This window comes from Pelobates fuscus, chromosome 2 (genome assembly GCF_036172605.1).
Source record: "Pelobates fuscus isolate aPelFus1 chromosome 2, aPelFus1.pri, whole genome shotgun sequence".
NCBI lineage: Eukaryota > Metazoa > Chordata > Amphibia > Anura > Pelobatidae > Pelobates > Pelobates fuscus.
In genome coordinates this window covers 71321783-71345293 of record NC_086318.1, presented here as the reverse complement: position 1 = coordinate 71345293, position 23511 = coordinate 71321783, and the positions used below count along the sequence as shown (strand labels likewise).

The following is a 23511-nucleotide window of genomic DNA, read 5'->3' as shown; positions in this document are numbered from 1 at the left end:
TGGTTTATTTGAATATTATGCTGGACCTGGTGCTATTACTATTGCATAATGCTTTCAGTTTTCTTAACCAAGCTTGCAAAACTCACTGCTAACTATTCCTGCTAAAATTACCTATTTACCAAATGCCTTATGGGCTACTGACAGGGTGTCGGTGTGGAGTTAAGCTTACAATTATTGCTTTCAATGTCTGCCAATTGCCCACTGCACTTACCAGCAGGAAGTCAGTGACGGGTTAAAGCAAAAACAATCTTGAGCCCTTATCAAGCAATACAATAATGTTAAGCAGTAACAGGAAATTATTTGGTTTATTTCAATCTTAGGCTGAACCTGGCACTTTTTATAGCAATGAGTAAAATACCAATTGCCTATAGGTTCTATAAGTGATTGAATCCCTGAGAATGTATGAGTGCCTTTGGACTTTTATATTAATACTGACTGGTAAATTAATTAAAGGCTCAGCATAAACAATACATCCTGTTTAACCCTACCCGTTCTGCTTTATATTAATTGTCTTTGTTAACATTTAGTCTGTTATTGGTTGAGAAGGAGTTAAACAGTTTTGTCTCCTAACTACCTGACTGGTCCTCAATTACTAGTGCTTAAACTAGATGTGCCTGTAGACCTTTGACCCTTTAAGGTATAGTCACCAAAACAACTTGATCTGAATGAAGCTGTTTTTGTGTATAGATCATGCCCTGTGCAGTCTAATTGCTAGATTAACTGCAATTTAGGAGTTAAATCCCTTTGTTTATGCAGCTCTAGTCACACCTTCCTGCATGTGACTTGCACAGCCTTCCTAAACACTTCCTGTATGGAGTAATCTAATGATTATACTTCCTTTATTGCAAATGATAGTCACCAGAACAACTACAGCCTAAGGTAGTTGTTCTGGTGTGTATATTATACCCTGCAGGCATTTTAATGTATACACTGCCTTTTCAGGGGGAAAAAAAAGGCAGTGTTTACATTACTGCCTAAGGACACCTCTAGTGGCAGTCATTCAGATGGCCACTAGAGGTGCTTCTTGGGTCAATGATGCACAATGTGCAGCTCTGATGTACAACATCTCCACGCTCTGCATGGAGGCGCTGAATGTTCCTCATAGTGAGGCATTGACACAATGCATATATATGAGGAGATGCTGATTGGTGTAGCATGGTGTGTGCATTAGCCTTCCAATGCTTTCCTGTGCAAAAACATTGGATTGGCTGAGATTATCAAAATTTATCTCAGCCCTTGAAGTTAGGCATGTGTGGGGCCAGCCCCATCAAGTGAGTAAAATATTTATTTGACAGGGGTGGGCTGGGGCAAGGGGCGCAAGCCACCAGAATGGTGTTTTCACACCTGTAGTGTTAAAGACACGTTTGTATTCCTGACAATATATAGTGTTACTTTTAATATATATTTTTGAAAGAACAGAAGTTGCCATAGGAGAAAAAGTGATTTTTTTTCAAGGTTTTATTCAGTGACATACATGCCCTGGTTTTTAAGATCTTTTGCAACATGTTAGAAACAACTACCCTTTTATTTATTTCTAGAGAAAAGTCTCCTGTTGAGATTAAAACGTTGATATGCTGTGATGACCCCCTTCCCACGCTGTCCCAAAGCAGTTTTTAAACCAGTTGACACTTACCTTGGTGCCTCTGGTAAAGCACCTCACTTAGATATCACTAAAAGAGAGTTCAATTCCACCTGTCATTGACAGAACTTTTATCTAATGTAGACGTGTATCTTCTGTTTAGGTGTATTTGAAAAGGGTACTGTGTCAGGATTACTGTTTGATCCAGCACGTAGAACTGTATATCACGGATGACAAATAAGTAACGTATTACCGGTCCTTAGAATGGCCGGATTTAACGTACAAAGAATAGTCAAAAATACTAGCCAAGGTCAGGGAACACAGAAAGGGACACAGTGATGAGGAAAGCCAGGAGTCAGGATACCAGAATACAGAGAAGTCAATAAACAAAGCCAAAGTAAAAAAACAGGTAGAAAACTAATAACAGGAATGCGCTCTCGGACAACTACAAGGGAAACCACGACAGGGCACTGAGCAGGATGAGAACTGGGCCTAAATACCCCTCCTCTAGATCTGATAGGCTGTAACCGGCCTTTGACCCCAAATTCAGTTACCAGGTTTCATTTGCATAATTACTGCTCAGCATTAACCCTTCTGTGGATTAGGTTGCTGCTCGGAAAAACTTTTCTTGTGTGGACAGTAAATGTCATTAACCACATTTTTATAAGCGGATGAATACGTGACATTACCCCCCACCTGAAGAACGCCCACCGGGCGGGCAGGAACAGGCTTGAGAGGAAATTTGGCGTGAAAAGCACGGATCTTACGGCCCCATGCAGGTCAGGAGCCGAAACCCAAGAACGATCAGCAGGACCGTAACCTTTCCAAACAACCAAGTACTGTAAAGTGCCCCGAGAAAACCTAGAATCCACGATAGAAGATACCTCATACTTCTCCTGACCACCCACCACCACCGGAGGGGGAGGAACACAAGTGTTGTAGAATTATTAGGCCCCTTTAAATCTTTACCCTTATATTTCTTTCTCATGCTCTCATAGTCTTATAAGAATGCTTTGTTCATAGAAATTGTGTGGAAAAAGGGGGGTGGATCTGTGGAAGTTTTCCTGGGGATCTTCTGTTTGCCTGTTTTCCTCTTTTAGGTGCCGAGTAGCTACGGCAGGAAGGAAAAAGAGGGGGGAGGGAATCTGAGGAGGGGTGTAGACTCACTGCTTCCTGGGGGTTCCCCATAGTGTCGCTCTGACAGCTTAGCTAGCCTCATTGGACACTTGGTTTCTCTGACTGGATTGCAGAGAGGTGGTACATTCCAGCCTCGAGCGCTGAGGCTGGTAACATTCCAAGTCTTTTCTTTTTATTGTGGCGTGTGGATTCGGGCAGGAATTGCTGTCTCCAGCACCACGTGGTAGTGAGACTTACGGGTGGGTCCGTAGGGGCACTACGGGAGTGAGGGAAGTGGTGGTTACGGGTCCGAACCACTGTAACTAGGGAGGCTACACAGGATTCGGGTCGGAGGTTGTTGCTGTTTCCTGTGGCCGCTGGTAGTGAGATTTGTGGAAATCGTTCTCCGAGCGGGGACACTACGAGGTTGAGGGAGGTGGCTTTGGCCACATGAGTACAGGAAAGGGATTACTGTTGAATTCATTTTGAACTGTGATGCATGCACTGTATTTACACTGAAATGTTGTCTTAATTGTCTGTCACACAGATTCCTGTGCTTACTTTTATCTTACTCTCTGTACTATTTACACTTTCCCCTCCTATTTCTCTTTTTCTGTTGAGAGAAGTGATTGGTCACACACTTCTTGCCACGCTCCAATCCGCGGCTACTTTGGGTAGGCGGAATAAGTGACTAGTCTATGTTTTGGGAAGACGTACGTAGGAACCCACTCTTACGTAGCAGTCGAGCACTGTAGACATTCCTTTCTCACTTTCTCTATATCTGGGACGCCTTATATAGGGGATATGGGACAGAAGTTAGATAAACCCAGTAAGGGTTGGTTGGCATGTGATCTGGTTGAAGATAGAGAAGGAGATTGATCACAAAGGTTTAAGATTATATGTTTATCATAATAATTGTGTTACTGGGAAGTTCTCCCAGCCAGCGCCCTATTATTACATTATTATGTCCGGGAGGTGACCACGCCCAACATCCCGTCAGTAATGACCGAAATGTAGCTGACCACGGTCACCATCCCTGGTCCCCACCCTACCCCAATCTTAAATGCTGTGGGGTTTTGTATTGTTTGTTGGTCGATTTAGGAGTCGGGTACCACCCTGATAGAGGGTTGGGGTTTGTATTGAGTTTCACTATGATTATTACTGTGTTATGATTGACCTGACTGGATCAGGGATTATTTCAATTATTGCTATAGTATGGGTACCCTAGGTGTATTGTCTAAATGTTGTGGTTTTTGTGTCTCTTTGCTTGCAATAATTGTAATGTAACTATCCTTCTGTCTTGTTACTGTACAGCAGTGACATGGTTAACCTTCATGCCTGCAGTTTCTCTCGTCTCTCTCTCTCCCCCCCTCCCTCTCTCCCCCTCCCTCTCTTGCTTTCTGGTCTCCGTATGGAGGTTTAGGGGGGAGGAGGGACATGCGGGTCTGTCTCTTCAGTGAAAGTTATTCAGAGCTACTGATAAGAGTTAGAAATTGGATTTTTGCTAGAAGACATTCTAATTGTGTATTTTGTCATTTACATAGAAGTTGATAGGATGGTTAAGGAGTGATGTGTCATATAAGAGGTTTCTAGGGTTTGTATATTGTTATTGTTGTTGCCATTTATATGACGCCAACAGATTCCGTAGCGCTTTATATATATTGTGTTTTGTGATAAGGCAGTGAGGATTGTGGGGGAGACTCGCTCACAAGGCGCTGTATTTTCTTTCGCGGTGCAAAGTAAAGACTGGTGTATATGATTACGGAGGTTAGGAAAATGAATCTGCTACAAGAATAGAGGAATATTTGGACGTGTTAAGTGATTAATGGCTGGTGGATGATAAGGGAAATTGGTTGAATTCCGTGAGTTTATTTTGCATCATGTTATCTTAAAGTACATGTTTCTAGAGACAGCTTTACGGGCTGTTAAATGTATAATATTCACAACTGTCTTATTTAATCCGTCAAGTCTGTTCATAGTTTAGCATTTCATTTTTTCAGAACAGAATGTTACTTCTCTGACTTATTTTATTAGCTATAATATAGTGTAATGTTGAAAGTACGTCAGCCACCACCCTAGAGATGATGCCCAGTACAAAGGAGGTTGGCCCTAAGGTGACGTCACTTCTGCCCTTACTTCCTGTTTCTTCCTTTCCCATACGTATCATGGTCGTCACTTCCACGCTTGTCATCATTTCCTTCCACGCCCCTGTCATGGCTGCCTCCATCAAGAGGCCTACCCCTATCATGCTAATCCTGTCTTATGATATGTTGTTTTCCTTGTACTCTACATATTATGAACAAGAAAGTTACAATTACTAAACTAATCCTGCTATTTGTTTCCCTATATCAGAAATGTGTCTGTGACAAGTGATGGTTAATGATGGAGAAAATATATAGATAGAAAATATATATATATCGATTCACGTGTAAGTAACAAATGTGTTTTAACTTTGTGTACAAAAAATTGATAACATGCTGGAAAAGGGTTATCTTAAAGAATATTTACTAAAATAAATTTCTAATAAACAAAGATTTCATGAACAAATGGTAATACAGTTAAAGGACTAGTCTAAAAAAGTTTTGATCTAATTGAAAAGGAACCTGGCTCATTAGAAACATGAAACACTAAAAACCGATATCAGCTCTCTACAGAGGGGGGTCAGCAAGAGAACTGTAAATGGAAAGACAAATACCCTTAATCCCACACAGAAATAGGTGAGGATACCTCTCCTACTGCTCTTCATGGTTGCTTTGAACAGATGAAAGAGGAAACAAGACACCTCTCAACAGTGCATGCAGTCGCTTTGCCAGATCCTGACTCCACTCTGTTTGCGGATGAAGAGGGAAGGTACCATACTGGATTTGCTGTTGCTACAGAAGATCAGGTACGTCAAGCATCTTCACTTTCCTCACCCACATCTGCTCAAGACGCTGAATTGACAGCCTTCTCAGTGGCATACAAAATGTCTGAAGGAAGACGTGCTAATACCTACACTGACTCAAGATATGCCCTGGGTGTGGCACATGATTTTGGATCAATCTGGAAGACAAGAAGATTTCACACAGCGACTGGCACGCCAGTTAAGCATAGCACGGCTATTAAGAAGTTGGTGGATGCCCTACTCCTGCTGAAGAAGTGGCCATACTGAAGGTGAAGGCCCACGGAAAACTGAATTTAGAAGAAGCACCACTCAGCTGACCAAGCTGCCAACCAAGCCACAAGTGCACCAAGGGAAGTGGACAGAAGGGTGTCCGCTGAAGAAACTTCTATACTCACCATGTAGATCCTATCCACAGATCTCAAGCTCCTGAAAGAATGACAAGCAGCTGCTGACCCTCAAGAAATACAAATCTGGAAAACAGAAAGGGGCAACCCTTGAAGACGGGCTGTACTCCAACACTCTCAAGTTCTGTTTACCCAAAAACATGTACTGGGCAGTGGTCCAGTGTGCCCATGGAGTTTTATACCTATCCAAGACCCTTATGAACTCTTTGATCTATAAATACCCTGAAGCACCTAGAATTACTCCTCTGATCAACAGTCACTGCCGATCCTGTGTCATTTGTGCCAAGGACAACTCAGGCAGAAAAAGGAGGAAAGTCCTAAGCATCTAGCTAAACTTCACTATCCCTTTCAAGAATCTAAGTGACTATATCCAGGTGCCAGAGAGTTGCCGGTTCAGATATGCAATAGTTATAATAGACATTTTGTCTGGATGACCAGAGATCTAGCCAGGTCATCAATGTGACAACCAAGACCATATACCCAGTAATGCATCGTGAAAGTTGCAGAGATCACTCAGTGGATTCACCATTCCAGATTCAAGACTCTCTCTCTGCAACATGGGAAGTAACATTTGTTGATCTTGACAAACCTTTGATTCTAAAGGAAAAGTTGCTTAAAATGATATCAACGAGTAGGTGTTTTGATGGCCATAATAACGCCTGACCACCTGCCATCGATGGAAAGCCGAGGACCCCAAAAAGGAGACCTCGTGAAGCTAAAAAGATTCAGACGCCAAGCTTTTCTCAGGATTATCTGCCCATCTTGAGTTTGTGGTGATATCAAAATTGACTAAATGATTTAAGTCCACCTACACTGACATAGCATGGGACAGGTTTCATACTATGATGAATAAGTAAATGTGCCCTAGCCAAGGTTATTATGTCCATACACATAATACATGACAAGGTACTCTTGACACACCACATTCATGCTTCAGAACAAAAAGGAGCACCCCTGTAAAAGACAGGTTGACCTGTACATATATATATATATATATATATATATATATATATATATATTGATGCCATAGGTGTGCCAAGGGGGGTACCAGATGATTTCACAGTAAAAGACGAGGGTTGAGTCCACAACCATCACTGCTAATGATATTTCGGACTATATTTATTACATCTGACTGCACTTTGCACTAACACCAAGCTAGCGGCCACAGGGTTTCTGTGTCTTTGGGCTAACAAGTCTTCCGGTATTAACAAATAAAGTTTTATCTTTTAGTAAATAACATTTTAAGGGGGGACTGTTGTAGAATTATTAGGCCCCTTTAAATCTTTACCCTTATATTTCTTTCTCATGCTCTCATAGTCTTATAAGTGTCAGGGTACCTGTGGTCTCTACCTCCGAAAGAGGTAGAGACTTAGCTGTTCCTCCATCCAGACGGCCTGATGGCTCCCTTCCCCACGGTCTATCCGGTCATGCAAGGCCGGCCGCGAGGGAGTGACTGCCTTTTACAGCATCTAGGCAGGAAGTTGTCATCAGGACACTCCTCCGGAACGACCTGTCACTCAATTGCTGCAGGACCAATCAGGACGCCTCGGAGGCGTGGTTACTGCTCTGAACAGGGTATTTAACAGAGCTTCTTTCATTAGCTCATTGCCCTGTCGTGGTTCTAGCTTGTTCTAGTCACTCAGTGCTTGTGTATTCTATTATCCCTTTTGGTTTTGACTCGGCTTGTTTACCTTACTCTGCTTATCTCTGTTACCCTTGATTCGGCTTGTCTCTCGCTTACCTGTCTTCTGTTACCCTCGACCTCGGCTTGTCTTTGACCATTCTATACTGTACTACTTACGTTAGTCCGGCCATTCTAAGGTCCGGTATACGTATCTGGCTACTGTTTGTACTCTGCGTGTTGGATCCCTGTCCCGATCCTGACAATAAGAATGCTTTGTTCATAGAAATTGTGTGTCAGCAGGAAATGTTAGGTTCCTGCTGAGTGAAACATTGTAGCAGCTAGTCTTGAAGTTACTAAAAGCCTTGAACCTAACCTTGAAGCTAAACAGTGCCAAACTACTCAAAATGGCTGCCAAAGCCCCCCTCCCATCGAGTGAACTCCTCGTGCTAACAAGATGGTGCTGCAATCTGGAGGAGAACGTAATGACGACAGTAATGACATAAGATGGCACTCCCAGTAGGGAGGGCATTTGAACTAACCACTTAACACTTAACCAATTACTGATTTATAATTCTATGTTATCTTGAATTCTGTAGTGATGTAATAATGCCTTTATAAGGGTCTGCGCACCCATTTTCTGTGCTCATGCCATTAAATTTCCTGAAGTGCTTTCATTTAACCTGAACCTCGTGTCAGTGTGAATTTACTTCTGCGTGCACGCAACTTTATTATTTCTAATTTGGACAGGAACAGATAGTCATTCAAACGTATTGGTTTGCTGAAAAGAAATACTATATCACAAGGAACAGTATATCTATTGCAGACAAGAGGTTTGAGTAAGGACACATGAAAAGTGTTGGGAACCCCTAAAGATGCAGGAAGAGCCAGAGAGTAAGACACTGGATTGATCCTACGAAGCACTCTATAGGGACCAAGGAATCTGGGGGCAAACTTCATGCTAGGGACCTTAAGCTTGATGTTGCGAGATGACAACCAAACCCGGTCCCCCACTTGGTACACCGGCTTGGCACTCCTACGCTTATCAGCAAAATGTTTGAAGCGTTCAGCAGCAACCCCTAGAGCAGTTTGAACCTTAACCCAGGTATCCCGAATGGAGGCCAGACGCTCATCCAGAGCAGGAATGGCAGTATCAGAAAATACCGTAGGGAGAACCGTAGGATGCCTACCATTATTGACAAAAAATGGACTGTGCCCAGAGGAGTCATGAACAGCATTGTTTCTAGCGAACTCGGCCCACAGGAGTAGTGTGCTATTAATAAAACAACACAAATAAACTTCTAATGACTGGTTAGCCCTCTCAGCTGTACCTTTGGTCTGTGGATGGTAGGAGGAGGAGAAGGAGAGATAAATCCCCAATTGTTTACTGAACGCCCTCCAGAACCTGGACACAAACTAAGAGCCCCTATTAGACACAATATTGTGAGGGATGCCATGCAAACGGACAATTTCACGTATGAAAATTAGGACCAATTCTTGAGAAGATGGCAACTTCTTGAGAGGAATGAAGTGAGCCATCTTAGAAAATCAGTCTACAACCATGAGAATAGCAGTGAACCCAGCAGAGCTAGGAAGCTCAACAATAAAGTCCATGGATAAGTGGGACCATGGACTTTCAGGAACAGGAAGAGGCTGCAACAGGCCACAAGGAAGTGCATGAGTCACCTTAGAAACTGCACACACAGAACATGCCTGCACATACTCCTATACATCTTTCCTGAGTGAATCCCACCAAAATGATCTAGTGATCGCGGCAGTGGACTTATTGATGCCCGGGTGTCCAGCAGTTATATTGTCATGGAACACTTTCATGATATTAACCCTTTCACATAGGGGAACGAACAGTTTATCACACGGTTTACCACTGGGCGCCTGAGGCTGGGCCTCCAGTATGGTGCCAAGCAGTGGAGAGGACAGTAGTAGCAATAATACACTCTGGTGGAATAATAGGAGATATCACCTGTTCTGGAGCTGACTCATTATCAAATTGCCTGGACAAGGCATCAGCCTTGGTATTTTTAGAACCAGGTCTATAAGTAATGAGGAAGTTAAAACGTGAAAGGAACAGTGACTATCTAGCCTGTCTGGGAAACAAACGTTTGGCACCCCCTATATATGCCAGATTTTTGTGGTCAGTTATGATCAACAGGGGTTCCTTGGAACCCTCCAAAAGATGTCGCCACTCCTTGAGGGCAAGAATAATGGCCAACAGTTCTCTATTGCCAATAACGTAGTTGCGCTCAGCAGGAGACATCTTTCTGGAGAAGTAGCCACAAGGATGCAATGGTGTTTCCTGGCTTTCTCTCTGAGAGAGAACAGACCCTACCCCTGTCTCGGATGCATCAACCTCCAATATAAAAGGTTTACTGGTGTTGGGATGTTTTAGTATGTCCGCAGAGGCAAATCTTTGTTTAAGAGTCTCAAAAGCATTCACAGCCTCTTTGGACCATACCGTGCTACTGAACCCTTTGCGAGTCATATTAGTGATGGGGGCTATTACAGAAGAAAATCCCTTGATGAATCTTCTGTAATAGTTGGAAAAACCAATAAACCTTTGAATGGCTTTTAAACCAGAGGGTAATGGCCAGTGTAGTACAGCCTCTATTTTTTTAGGATCCATTTGAAATCCCGATGCAGAGATGTTGTAACCCAAAAAGTGGACTTCAGGCTGGTCAAATATGCACTTTTCTAATTTACAATAAAGTTTATTTTTCAACAACGTCTGCAGAACCTGTTTCACATGGGAGTGGTGAGTTTGAAGATCAGGGGAATACACCAAAATATCGTCCAAATAAACCAAGACAAATGAGTAAATGAATTCCCTGAGTACATCATTTATAAAGTCTTGGAATACGGCCGGGGCATTGCATAACCCAAATGGCATTACCAGATATTCATAGTGTCCACTACGGGTATTAAATGCCGTCTTCCACTCATGATTCTCTTTAATTCTAACCAAATTGTAAGCGCTCCTAAGGTCAAGCTTAGTAAATACTTTAGCTCCATGAAGTCTATCGAACAACTCGGAAATGAGTGGGATAGGGTATGCATTTTTTACAGTGATTTTATTAAGTGCCCTGCAGTCTATGCAAGGGCGTAATTCACCACCCTTTTTCTCAACAAAAAAGAATCCTGCACCAGCTGGTGAGGATGACTTTCTTATGTGCCCTTTGCTCAAGGATTCTGTGATGTATTCCTCCATTATTTTACTCTCCTGGGGAGATAAGGCATAAACTGCCTCCTTAGGTGGCATAGCGCCTGGAAACAGGTTAATGGCACAGTCATATGCTCTGTGGGGAGGCAATACATCAGACTGAGCCTTGTTAAACACCTCCTGAAGTTCTCGGTATTGTATGGGAACTCCAGGAGTTTGGGGAGTGGTAGTGGGAAGGTCAATAGTACCCAATCTCTTTAGTACTGGTTTTATACATCTCCCCATACACTCTTTACCCCTTTCTAATATCTCCCCATTAACCCAGTCAATATAGGGATTGTGCTTACTCAGCCACGGAAACCCTAATATGATAGGACATGATGGAGAAGTAATAACCTGAAACGTCATCTCCTCCCTATGGGAGGCCCAAATAGAGATCGTAATAGGGACAGTTTCTTGGGTTATAATCGGTTGTGTGAGTGGTCTACCATCAATAGCCTCTACAGCTAGCGGTGTAGGTCTCTCCCTGACCGGTATCTCATTACCCCTAATAAAGTGGACATCAATAAAATTTCCAGCAGCACCATTAGGGCACTGCAAGAAAACTTCTTGTTATCAAGGGAAATAGATACCTCAAGGAGGAATCTACTTTTGCTTTTGTTAGATGACAACTCCATCACACCTAAGATCTGTCCCCTTAAGGTTATTAGGTGCGGACGTTTTCCGGACGCACTGGGCAATTAGTTATCATATGTCCCTTTCTACCGCAATATAGGCATAACCCCTCCCTTCTCCTATACTGTTTTTCGGCCTCCGACAGTCTAGTGACCCCCAACTGCATAGGTTCGGACTGTACAGGGAGGTTAGACAAAACAGGTTTAGAGAATCGAGGTGCTAGGGACATAGCCGTACATCTGGTCTTGCTTCTGGTGACTTCTCTGAGACATAACCTATTATCAATATGCATGACAAACGTAATAATTTCGTTAAGACTCTTAGGTAATTCTTTAGCGGCTATCTCATCTAGTATAGTCTCTGAGAGACCCTTTTTGAATGCTGAGATTAACCCATTGTTAGTCCAGTCTACCTCAGAAGCTGAGGTACGGAATTCAATAGCATAATCCGAGATAGACCGGTTACCATGTCTGATGTGCATTAGGGCAGTGGAGGCGTCATCCTCTCTACCCAATGGCTCAAACGTGAGCTTAAATTCGGCAAGGAATTCCTGGTAATTATGAGCAATGCTCCGATTACTCTCCCACAACGGATTAGCCCAGGCAAGGACCTTGCCCTTTAATTGATTCATTAGATAACCAATTTTTGCTCTGTCCGTGGGGAACGACCCTGGTAAGGCCTCAAAATGGTACTCCACCTGATTAAGAAAACCCCTGCATTCCTGGATATTGCCATCAAACTGTAGGGATGGAGATAAGGGGATGCTAGGAGTCCTATTAACAGTGGGTGGAGGTACACAGGGAAAAGGTGATATAGGAGAAAACGCTGCAGGCTGCAGATGCGCCGTTCTAGCGAGAAGCGTACTGAAAGCCTGAGCGAATTGATCCATGCGGTGATCATTCTCCTCTAATTTCCTCTCGCAAGCAGCTATGTGCTGACACAGTTCTACAGGATCTATGGCCATGTCGTAATGTCAGGATTACTGTTTGATCCAGCACGTAGAACTGTATAGCACGGATGACAAATAAGTAACATATTACCGGTCCTTAGAATGGCCGGATTTAACGTACAAAGAATAGTCAAAAATACTAGCCAAGGTCAGGGAACACAGAAAGGGGCACAGCGATGAGGAAAGCCAGGAGTCAGGATACCAGAATACAGAGAAGTCAATAAACAAAGCCAAAGTAAAAAAAAAACAGGTACAAAACTATAAACAGGAACGCGCTCTCAGACAACCACAGGGGAAACCACGACAGGGCACTGAGCAGGATGAGAACTGGGCCTAAATACCCCTCCTCTAGATCTGATAGGCTGTAACCGGCCTTTGATCCCAGGTTTCATTTGCATAATTGCTGCTCAGCATTAACCCTTCTGTGGATTAGGTTGCTGCTCGGCACAACTTTTCCTGTGTGGACAGTAAATGTCATTAACCACATTTCTATAAGCGGATGAATACGTGACACTTACCAGTTCCCATAATGCCCACTTCCTCACCCCGTCATGGTCCACTACACAAACCGGGCTTGCAACTTGGGCTTCGGTATAAGAAGCCATTTACTGCTTCTGTCAGACCTATTAAAAGACTGGCCATTTAATCCTGCAGATTAGTCTTTGAAAAGGAAACCAGTATGCAGCAGTGAGGGTTCAGTCCCTGTATAACAAGACATTTGCAGCTTTACTTAAACTAGCTTCTTAATCAAAGACTAGGTCTTTTCTGCAGCAGTTTGACTTCCTATACAGGAACGGAGTCTTCACTGGTGCAGAGTGGCCTCCAAATTGATACATTTAATTATTTTAGAAGTCTCTGAACAGAAATCTTTATGATGGAACTTCTATTTATCTTAAATGTCATACATGAAGGTTGTTTGGTTTATTTATATTCTTGAAAATGAAAAGTACTTAACCCCTTAAGACCGCAGGGCATTCTATGCCGTCCCCATTTTGGTGACTCTAAAAGCCGCAGGGTGGCATAGAACACCCTGCGATCTTATGTACTTACCCGGTCGCGGTATGGGGTACTTACCTGGGAGCTCAGGGAGTCCCCCTCTGTCCTCTTCGGCCCCCCAGGGCCATGTGATCGCGAGGTCCTTGCATAGCCATCCATGTCAATGCCAGCAGGGGGAGTGCCTGTAATGACAGGTACTCCCCCTGCTGCCTGAAAAAAATAAAAAAAAATGTTAAAGGGACACTCCAGGCACCCAGACCACTTCTGCTCATTGGAGTGGTCTGGGTGCCAACTCCCACTACCCTTAACCCTGCAAGTGTAATTATTGCAGTTTTTTTATAAACTGCAATAATTACCTTGCAGGGTTAAGTCCTCCCCTAGTGGCTGTCTACTAGACAGCCACTAGAGGTCCCTTCCTGCATCATAGCACAGATTATCTGTGCTAGTGCTCGCTGGACATCCTCACGCTGTGTGAGGACCTCCAGCGTCGCTCTATTCCCCATAGGGAAGCATTGAAATTCATCTGCAGACCAGACATCACCACTGGACCACCAGGGAATTAAACAAGTCCCCCCCTTCCACACCACCATTAGACCCTCCCACTGTACCCTCCCACCATCATCCCCCTCCCAGTATACCCCCTCACTATCACCCCCCTCACACCATCGCCTCCTCTAGTATACCCCTCCCTTACACCATTAACCCCTTCCTCCCAGTACCCCCCCTCACTACCACCCCCCTCCCAGTATACCCCCTCCCTCCATCAGCCCTCTCATTCCCAGTATTCCCCGGTCCCTCCCAGTATTTCCCCCTTACTGCCTCCTTTTCAGTATTCCCCTCTCCCTATCACCCCCCTCCCTCCCAGTACCTCCCTCCCTCACAGCATTTCCGACTTACTGTATTGCCCTCCTCCCTCACAGCATTTCCCCACTTACTGTATTGCCCTCCTCCCTCCCAGTATCCCCCCTCCCTCACAGCATTTCCCCACTTACTGTATTGCCCTCCTCCCTCCCTTACACTATCACCCCCTCACAGTATCCCCCCTCTTCCATAATCCCCCCCCTCCTACACACCATGACTCTGCTCCCTCACAGTATCACCCCCTTCTCCCACGCACTATCAGCCTCTGTCCCTCACAGGATTGCCCCCTCCACACACACACACACACAGGATCACCCTTCACATACAAATGGTCACCACCTCACCCACACTGTGACCCCTTACACACTGTCAGCCTCCCCTCCCACTGTCACATTACCACACATTGTTACCCGTCACCACACTGTCATTTCCCCTCCACACTTTTAGCCCTCTCACGCATCCAGAGTCACATTAACCACTCCTAATCCTGTTAATCTTAACCCTCCAAACTTACCTTCGCTCTGCCACACTCTTTCCTACAACCATGCCACATTCACCCTTCACCTCAAAACTGTGATACTCACCCCATCCCAACTATTCCACACTTACCCGGTCATATTAACCTCTCCAATCCTGTCACACTCGTCCCTCCTACCATGCCACTATTGCCCTGACACACTTACCTCCGCTCGCCCTGTCACACTCCATCCAACTATGTCATACTCACCCTCCCTCATTCTTTCGCCCAACCCCCCACCCTGTCCCATTTGCCTCCTTCATCCTGTCACACTCTCCCTGCCACTGGTACCCTTAAGTCAGTCAATCTGTCACAGCCACACACTTTATTTGGTAAATAATTTTTTTAAAGCTTTTTTTTGCTTAACCCCTTAAGGACCAAACTTCTGGAATAAAAGGGATTTATGACATGTCACGCACGTCATGTGTCCTTAATGGGTTAAACAACATTTTCATTTGTTTCCAATAACCACGTCACACCAGTACTTATTTATACACAACTGCCAGGCTATGCAACCATACCCCGCAATTGTGTATAAACGATTGCAATAATTGCAAATTAAATTTATCCATTGCAAATTAATTTTGTTTGCAAATTATGCTACAACTACAGCCAGAGAGCTGTCAATGCAAGGGCACAGGAAGCTGTGACACAGCAAGCTTCTGAATAATGAATGCAGAGACTGACTCTGTATTCAGCGCTGCAAGCACCCCTTTCAATAAAGCGAATGCACACACAAAATACAACACTATTCTTTTATACTTTGGGTGTTAGTGGGGCCTCATGCTTAAATTTCGCCTAACGCCTGAAAGTCTAGAGCCACATCTTTTTTAAGATACACTTTTTTTTCTGTTTTTTACTTCTACATCACTGGACTAATACGGCTACAATCTCTACTTGAACTCTCTCATATATGATACACTGGTGTTTAGCAATGTAATAACTATCCACTTACTTCATGTGGAAGGGGTTTTCATCCACACACATGGAGATATATATATATATATATATATATATATATAAAGTTATATTTGTGTAATCATTTTCCTCCCCCCCCCACTTTTCCCACCAGCAGGAGGACTGCCTGACAGTCCAGGCATTCCCCCTGCAGGCAGCTATTGCGGCAATGTGATTGCTCTTTGCCGGAGTTGCCTTGGGAGTGCTGCCGTGGCCGTCAGGCAGTCCTCCCAAAGCGGATCACGGTGGAGGCAAGTACTGCGGAGCTCGAGCGGCAAAAAGCCGTTACGGCGTTCTATGCCGTCACAACGGCTTTCAAGCCCATTTAATGCAGGATTGCATAGAACTCCATAAAGCAATACTTAAAGGACCACTCTAGTGCCAGGAAAGCATACTCGTTTTCCTGGCACTAGAGTGCCCTGAGGGTGCCCCCACCCTCAGGGACCCCCTCCCGCCCGGCTCTGGAAAGGGGAAAAGGGGTAAAACTTACCTTTTTCCAGCGCTGGGCGGGGAGCTCTCCTCCTCCTCTCCGCCTCCGTTCCTCCCCGTCGGCTGAATGCGCACGCGCGGCAAGAGCTGCGCGCGCATTCAGCCGGTCACATAGGAAAGCATTCATAATGCTTTCCTATGGACGCTTGCGTGCTCTCACTGTGATTTTCACAGTGAGAATCACGCAAGCGCCTCTAGTGGCTGTCAGTGAGACAGCCACTAGAGGAAATAGGGGACGGCTTAACTAATTGATAAACATAGCAGTTTCTCTGAAACTGCTATGTTTATAAAACAATTAGTTAACCCTAGCTGGACCTGGCACCCAGACCACTTCATTAAGCTGAAGTGGTCTGGGTGCCTAGAGTGGTCCTTTAACCAGAATACAACACTACATTCTTACCCAGTGGCCTAAGAGACTAAGCCTCTTGTCACCCTTCCAGATAAGAACCATAATGAATGTCATACAAAAGTCAAGCATCTTACAACCACCCTCCAGACTTCCCATTCATAGTCAACTATTTCAATCTCTATCTGATATTTTGGCACCTTTCAAACAAAATGCTAATCAGGTGGTTAAAACGGTGATCTACCTGGCCTTCTATGGGTTCCTCAGACCCAGAGAATGCACCACCATTAATTCAAACATCACTGACTATATTAAAAGGTCTCATATCGAAAAACTTCACGATCACTATCTGCTCTCCCCAAAGCACAGTGAAACAAGTCAAATGAGCCACTCAGTCAATATTCCCTACTACCCTACCCACAAGCCTGTAAAGGCTTTAGACACGTATCTATGCTTGTGCACAACAAGGGTATAGATCAGGGGTAGGCAACCTACGGCACTAGTGCCATGCACGGCACTCGAGGTGTCTTTGCACGGCACTCAAGGCTGCTAGAGTCAAACAGGCTCTGGCCTATCAGGAGTCCCAGTAAAACTTTAGATATCTGCTAATCCGAAAAGGTGGTGAAGGACAATCCTCAATTTATGCATTGCAGCACGTAGAGGAAGTGATCTCAGATCACTTCCTCCCAGCACTTGTGAAAAGGAAGCCACACTGTAGTAGAGCAGCTCGCAGTTGCTGTTGCAGCTCCTGTCCTTGACATGTACCTGGCCGGACTAGTCCCCACTGGAACCCAGGGAAGTCACCCATACTGCTAGATATAAACAGAAATGCAGAATAACCCTTCCCACCATACAAATAATACGGACAGCCCACACACAAACATACACACAATCCGAACAAACGAAACACCACTAACAATCCACATACATGCACACAACCCCACATGCAATACCCCAAACAGCCCCCACACACTACCAAACACACACTTTGACATATCCATCCACACACACACAATTCCACAAGCAGCACCCATACACAGCTTACATTCATATGTATCATACACAATACCATAAACTACTCCTGAACATAAACAATATAATAGCTCATATACGCAGGGCCTTATTTAACGCGGGGCAAACTGGGCAGCTGCACCGTGAGCCCTGCTGGCCTCAACTATTTCTAACCCTCTGGCTGGTAATCTGCACACTTAGGAGGCCCACCGGGTGGCCCATGCACAAAGGACCACCCGCTGGGCTTCTGTCAGCAGGGACCCGGTCACACGCTGAGGTGCTTTAACAGCACGAGCGGGCCCCTTGCTTTTCGGCAGCAGGCTGGGAGGAAGTGACGGCCACGCATCATTTCCTCCCACAAAGAGAGGAGTGCGCAGGAAAGAAGAGTAGGCAGATTGGAGGGGGGCTGGCCAAGAGCTCTAGACCCCAACTCCCAACGCCTTCAGCCACCAGCAGGAAAGGTAGGAAACTGGAGGGTTAGTTTTAAACTGTATGTCTGTGTCAGTATGTCTGTCAGTGTGTGTGTGTCAGTATGTTTGTGTGTCAGTATGTCTTTGTGTGTCAGCATGTCTTTGTGTGTCAGTATGTGTCAGTATGTCTTTGTGTGTGTCAGTATGTTTGTCTGTCAGCATGTCTATGTGTGTGTCAGTATATCTGTGTGTGTGTGTCAGTATGTTTGTATGACAGCATGTCTGTGTGTATGTCAGTATGTCTCTGTGTGTGTCAGTATATCTGTGTGTGTGTGTGTGTGTGTGTGTGCTTGCAATCATGCCAACACCACATACAAACATATTCCACAAAAACACACAAAAACTGCTTAGTGCTAAATACAGACCTGCAAACATGAGTAAATGGTAGAGCTCCAGCTGTCAATGCATTTCTGGAGTTGCACGACAGATGGGGATCTACCTTTTAATCACCCGTGCAACAGGGAGACCACCAAGAATTCTTGCACCTCTCTACTTTAGGTCCGCCACTGTGTTGAGGTGGAGGACGTGATTGCATGCCTGGGAAGGGGGGGACAGGGTCCAGGGGGCCCTAAGCAAATGCTTTGCCCAGGGTCCAGTCATTATTAAAGACAGCCCTGCTTATATACGTACAAATACAACGATACAAAGCAATTACAGTAAAAATAACACAAGCAGAATACGACAGCATACACACATCGATTTATAAAAAAATACCGGCACGCTACGGGACATCACAATCCTATATCGGCACAGTGCTGCTAAAAGGTTGCCTACCCCTGGTATAGATGTTCACTATCTATGCTCCCATCACAGTCTCTCTACCCAACCTTTACTATCATTGCACTGAACAACTCTTACCACCTGCAAGTTCATTTTGTTGTGGTCTGAGCAATTGCCTCCCCCCTTAATGGGTTAAATAAATATTTTAATTTCTTGTTTATGTATTCTGCTGCAACAATTTGTGTTTCATTTATTCACATTTATTAATATTTATTCTAAGTTTATTACAGTGCTCTGTTCATATGGTGAAAACTAGTCTTGGTACACAAGGTGTTATAATAGTACATTTGTACAAAAGGGGAATTTTCAAACTAGGGAGATGAATTAATTGGGAATTTAACCCCTTAAGGACCAAACTTCTGGAATACAATGGAATCACGACGTGTCAGACATGTCATGTGTCCTTAAGGGGTTAAACCAATATAAATACACAAATCCAAAATGAAGAAAAAAAAATAATCTCTTGGAAAATCACTACAGATGTTTTACATTATTATATAACAGAGACGCATACGTGGTAGGGCAGTACTGTTGGAAAAGGTACTCGACTAATGTGTTACTTCCAGGAAACACAGTTTGTTCTTTTTTTTGTTCATAAAATTCCACAGATGTAGAGAATAAGAGTCATTAAAGGTTGGTAATGGATTCCAAACTTCGAAATACCTTCTCCAAGAATTCCATGGAACAGGATACAAACGTTCAGGGTGTAGATAGGAGATATCTCCACACCTAGCATCAGCTGTACTTTCAAACTTGGGCATCCCACACCATCTAAGCAAAACACGTGTGAAGAGACCTGGACCTTGATATCCCCATTCTTCTCCTTTGTAATTTTTTACAAAGTCTTCCATACATTCCCATGTGAACTTATGATGAGGATCAAGTCCAAAAACACTACTGCTGCAAACGTCATAGCTTTGACCTGCAAGAAAATTCTTATTTGGAATTGGTCGCATTGAGATAATATCTGTATCCATATATAAGCCGCCATATTTCCACATCGATGCAAATCTGCAAGCATCTGAGCTCACATGAATCCAGTACATTTCCTTTTCAGGGTTAACCTATAAATAAAAATGAAACTTCTTTTATACATAAACTACAATGCAGATTAAGAAGAAGAAGAAAAAAAATCAGTACATTTACAAAGGGTTTCCTCACAAACCTTAAATTTGTCAATTGCATTTTAAACTAAAACTGATATTGCTGCATTATTCAACTTTCCACATTCCAAACACAGTAAGGATCTTGAATTGAGTGTGTGTTCCCAATATCTATCTTTGGCATGTCATGGTTATCTAAGGCACTATCTTAGGAGCTTATTCAGCATTCTATGATATACATAAAGGATCTTGCAGTGCTATATGTTTAAAAAAAGTTGTGTACAAAGTCGTGTTCCTGACACTAACACTCCCTATAGTGCTTCTCCCTCATAAAATGCTTACCTATGAGGATTGCAGTGACACTGGATGTCCTTGTGTATTGCATGAGGTCATCCAGTGTCCGTTAGATGTCAAAAGGTCGCCTAAGAGCCTGGAAGTCCATCTAGTGGCTTTCTAGTAGACAGCCACTAGAGGTGACATTACCACACAAAGCTAATTATAGCTTTAATATAAACGGCAATAATTAGCTTTGTAGGGTTAAGGGTGCTGCAACAGTGCATCCAGACCACTATAATAAACTGAAGTGGTCTGTGTGCCTATAGTGTCCCTTAAATGCTTCTTTTATCCACTCCCATGTGTGATGAATGACAATCTTGCACACTGGGGTCGGTGTTAAATTTGAAAACGGTTTACTTTGTATTGCCTAGTTCTAGCAGCAGCCCTCATTGGAACACTATACCATCCAACATAAGGAGGTCATGTATCACACAAGGTGGGTAGGTTGCATTGTATACTGCCAAATCCAAACACCATGTCCACCATCTCCTTTCCTCATCATCCACACTGTGGAATGCCAATACAACACAAAGATTTAAAGTACATGCGAACATTTGGCATATCCTTACTGCAAGGGAAGAGATGCTAGGCAAACAAACTGACTTACTTCTTCCCCATACAAGATTACATTTAATGCCTATTTCTTCATTTACATACTGGCTCCCTTAGCTTGCAAGGTTTTTATAGTGAGGCAGGATAAGGCTCCTAGGGTGGAGTCTTTGAGTAGGGATCAGAGTTTTGCATTAGCATCAAGTCCCAGCACGATTTTATAACCAGCTATCCACATGCTTATTTTGCCTCATTTAAAATATATGAGCGACAAGGGGGAAGTGTATACAAACCACCTAAATGGTCAAGAATACACAATTGTGTTTCTGACCCTATAGTTTTTATTTGTTTTTAAGTTTCTTCAGTAAGGTATACTGAAAGCTTGATAACATAGTTCATGAAACAGAGTTGCAATGAGTTGTCAAAACAAAACAATGAAAAAAAAAAATCTGTCATCTATGGTAGTTGTATCCAAAATTGTCAGCTTAAAGTGCACTATTAAGTTATTCTGAATCAACATTTTTTAACTAGCATAGGTGATCCACATTATCCAGTATACCTTTTTATACCAGGTCAGTAGAGGAGTATCAGAATACAGTTTATCCATTCAAAGAATTTATCCTGGTTGAAGCCATAAATTATTGTTATAATATGGTGGCAGTACCTGAGGGTTTGCCCTTTCCTGTGTGACAAGCTCCTAAAAGATAAATAAATTGAGCAAATCCCTCCCCCTTGCCCTATAAAGGGCTACTAAGGCAAACCTGTCCCAGTAAGTAGCAAGAAAAAAAAAAATTACGGTAAGTAAAAATGTGTTTTTTCTGACATATGGTGGCACTACCTGAGGGATATAGCAAGATCCCAATCCAGGTGGGTCCTACGCCACTACAGCTTGTAACACCTTACGCCCAAAGGCAGCTTCAGAGGATGAGAATATATCTAGCTTGTAGTGCTTGATGAAGGAAGACCAATATACTTTTATGACATACTTTTTATAGTGAAATATAGTAAGAAGATGACTATAAATTATTGTGATTTTTTTTTTTTTTTGGCACATAGTTATTACAGGTCAAGCTGACCTAAACTCAAAATGAAAAATAGCATAGAGGAGCACAGTACGTACATGTATTGCAAAAAGATGGTCATTAAAACTGATAAAACCTAACTTCAGTTCTTTTTTTAACTAAAATTCAAAAACACAAGTATATTAAGGTGAATTAAATAGATGAGAGTGATCATATAAATAAAAAACAATAATGAATAAGCTATATGGAATATGATTTTTTTTGAGAATATGACTTAATATTAAAATATGATATACTTATCTAAGTAATATCTTCTTAATCCTGTATCTTACCAACTAAATGTTGTTTTACATATGCTTAATCTATACTTAATGATTTGATACCATAAGTTAGGAAGTGATTTAAAAAACAAACAAACATTTGTTTAAATATAGGAACAATTGGTAAGAAATGGGATTTGATGTGTACCAGAGTGGGTAATTTAACCCATTCGATTCTATTTATCAATGCGGAGTATGATTGGAAAAATGGACTGAGATCTATCCCAAACTATTACCAATTTCAGCATGTGAAATTCATTGTTCGACGTTTGTGGTTGGCAAAATAATTAACACCTTATACAGATAAATCATGAATGCTCTTCACTGAATCTTCATCATGGTCCTATTATGAAGTGTGACATTTGTTGGTTGGATAAGGATTAAAGAGAAGTAAGATACAAATATTTGCTAAGCAAAGCATAGACAAACCATAAACAATATTTCTCAAAAAAAAGAACAACAATATATTAACTGTAATATGCAGATCTTGCGGGGAAAGAATGTACAACGAATATGCAATTTACACTTAATTTTTTTGGTTGCTTTTTGGCTTTGCCAATGCTTTACAAGTTATTGCTTAGAAAATAAACCTAAAAAATTTAGGGATATATAAAGCTTCTATAAATTACATAATGCATACCTTTTTATACCACTTGAGAAGAGGAGTACCTGCATACAATTCATCCATTCTAAGAGGGAAGAAGTAGATATTTTCATAAGGTGAGAGAGATGGAAATTTTCTGCGTGCTTGTGTTTGATAATCTGTTGAATTAATGTCAGGCAGACCCTTCATGAAAAAAGCCACCGGTCGTTCAGGATATACACGAGCAGCTGACTCAAGCGAACACAGCACCAAAGGAGGAAGAGTCATCCTTTCAGTTATCTCCAATAATATTACACCATTTCCCTCACTCAGGACATGCTCAGGAATTAAAACATTTAAGGTTTTATCTTCTGTACATATAAAATGTCCAATGAAATCTTTTGTGTGCATGAAGTAAAATCTAGCAAATAAACCCAAGACTGTGAGTAACACAAGGAAAGCCAAAATCTTTAGATTATTGATCATTTTTGCCATGTTCGATTATCAAATTTCAGAAAAGTGAAAGGACAATTGGAAAACAAAATGTTAAAATGTCCATAAATATTTTAATCTAGACAACTTTGCTCACAGGTGCAATAAAAACCTGCATGAGATCAGAATGCAAGGAAACTGTGCTGATCTGGCAGCTGCATTGTGGCATACACGTGTAGTTGGCTCATGTCATACCTTTTGTTGTCTCATTTTACTGGGATAGTAAAAGACATTTTAAATGGTAAATGTGCGGATAGAATATCTGTCCATTTTTTT

General features: G+C 42.7%; 1 pseudogene; it reads right to left on the bottom strand.

The window, feature by feature from the left end:
- Nucleotides 1-19304: 19304 nt before the first annotated feature.
- LOC134585286 (alpha-1,4-N-acetylglucosaminyltransferase-like) lies at nt 19305-23229 on the bottom strand (annotated as a pseudogene).
- Nucleotides 23230-23511: the final 282 nt, after the last annotated feature.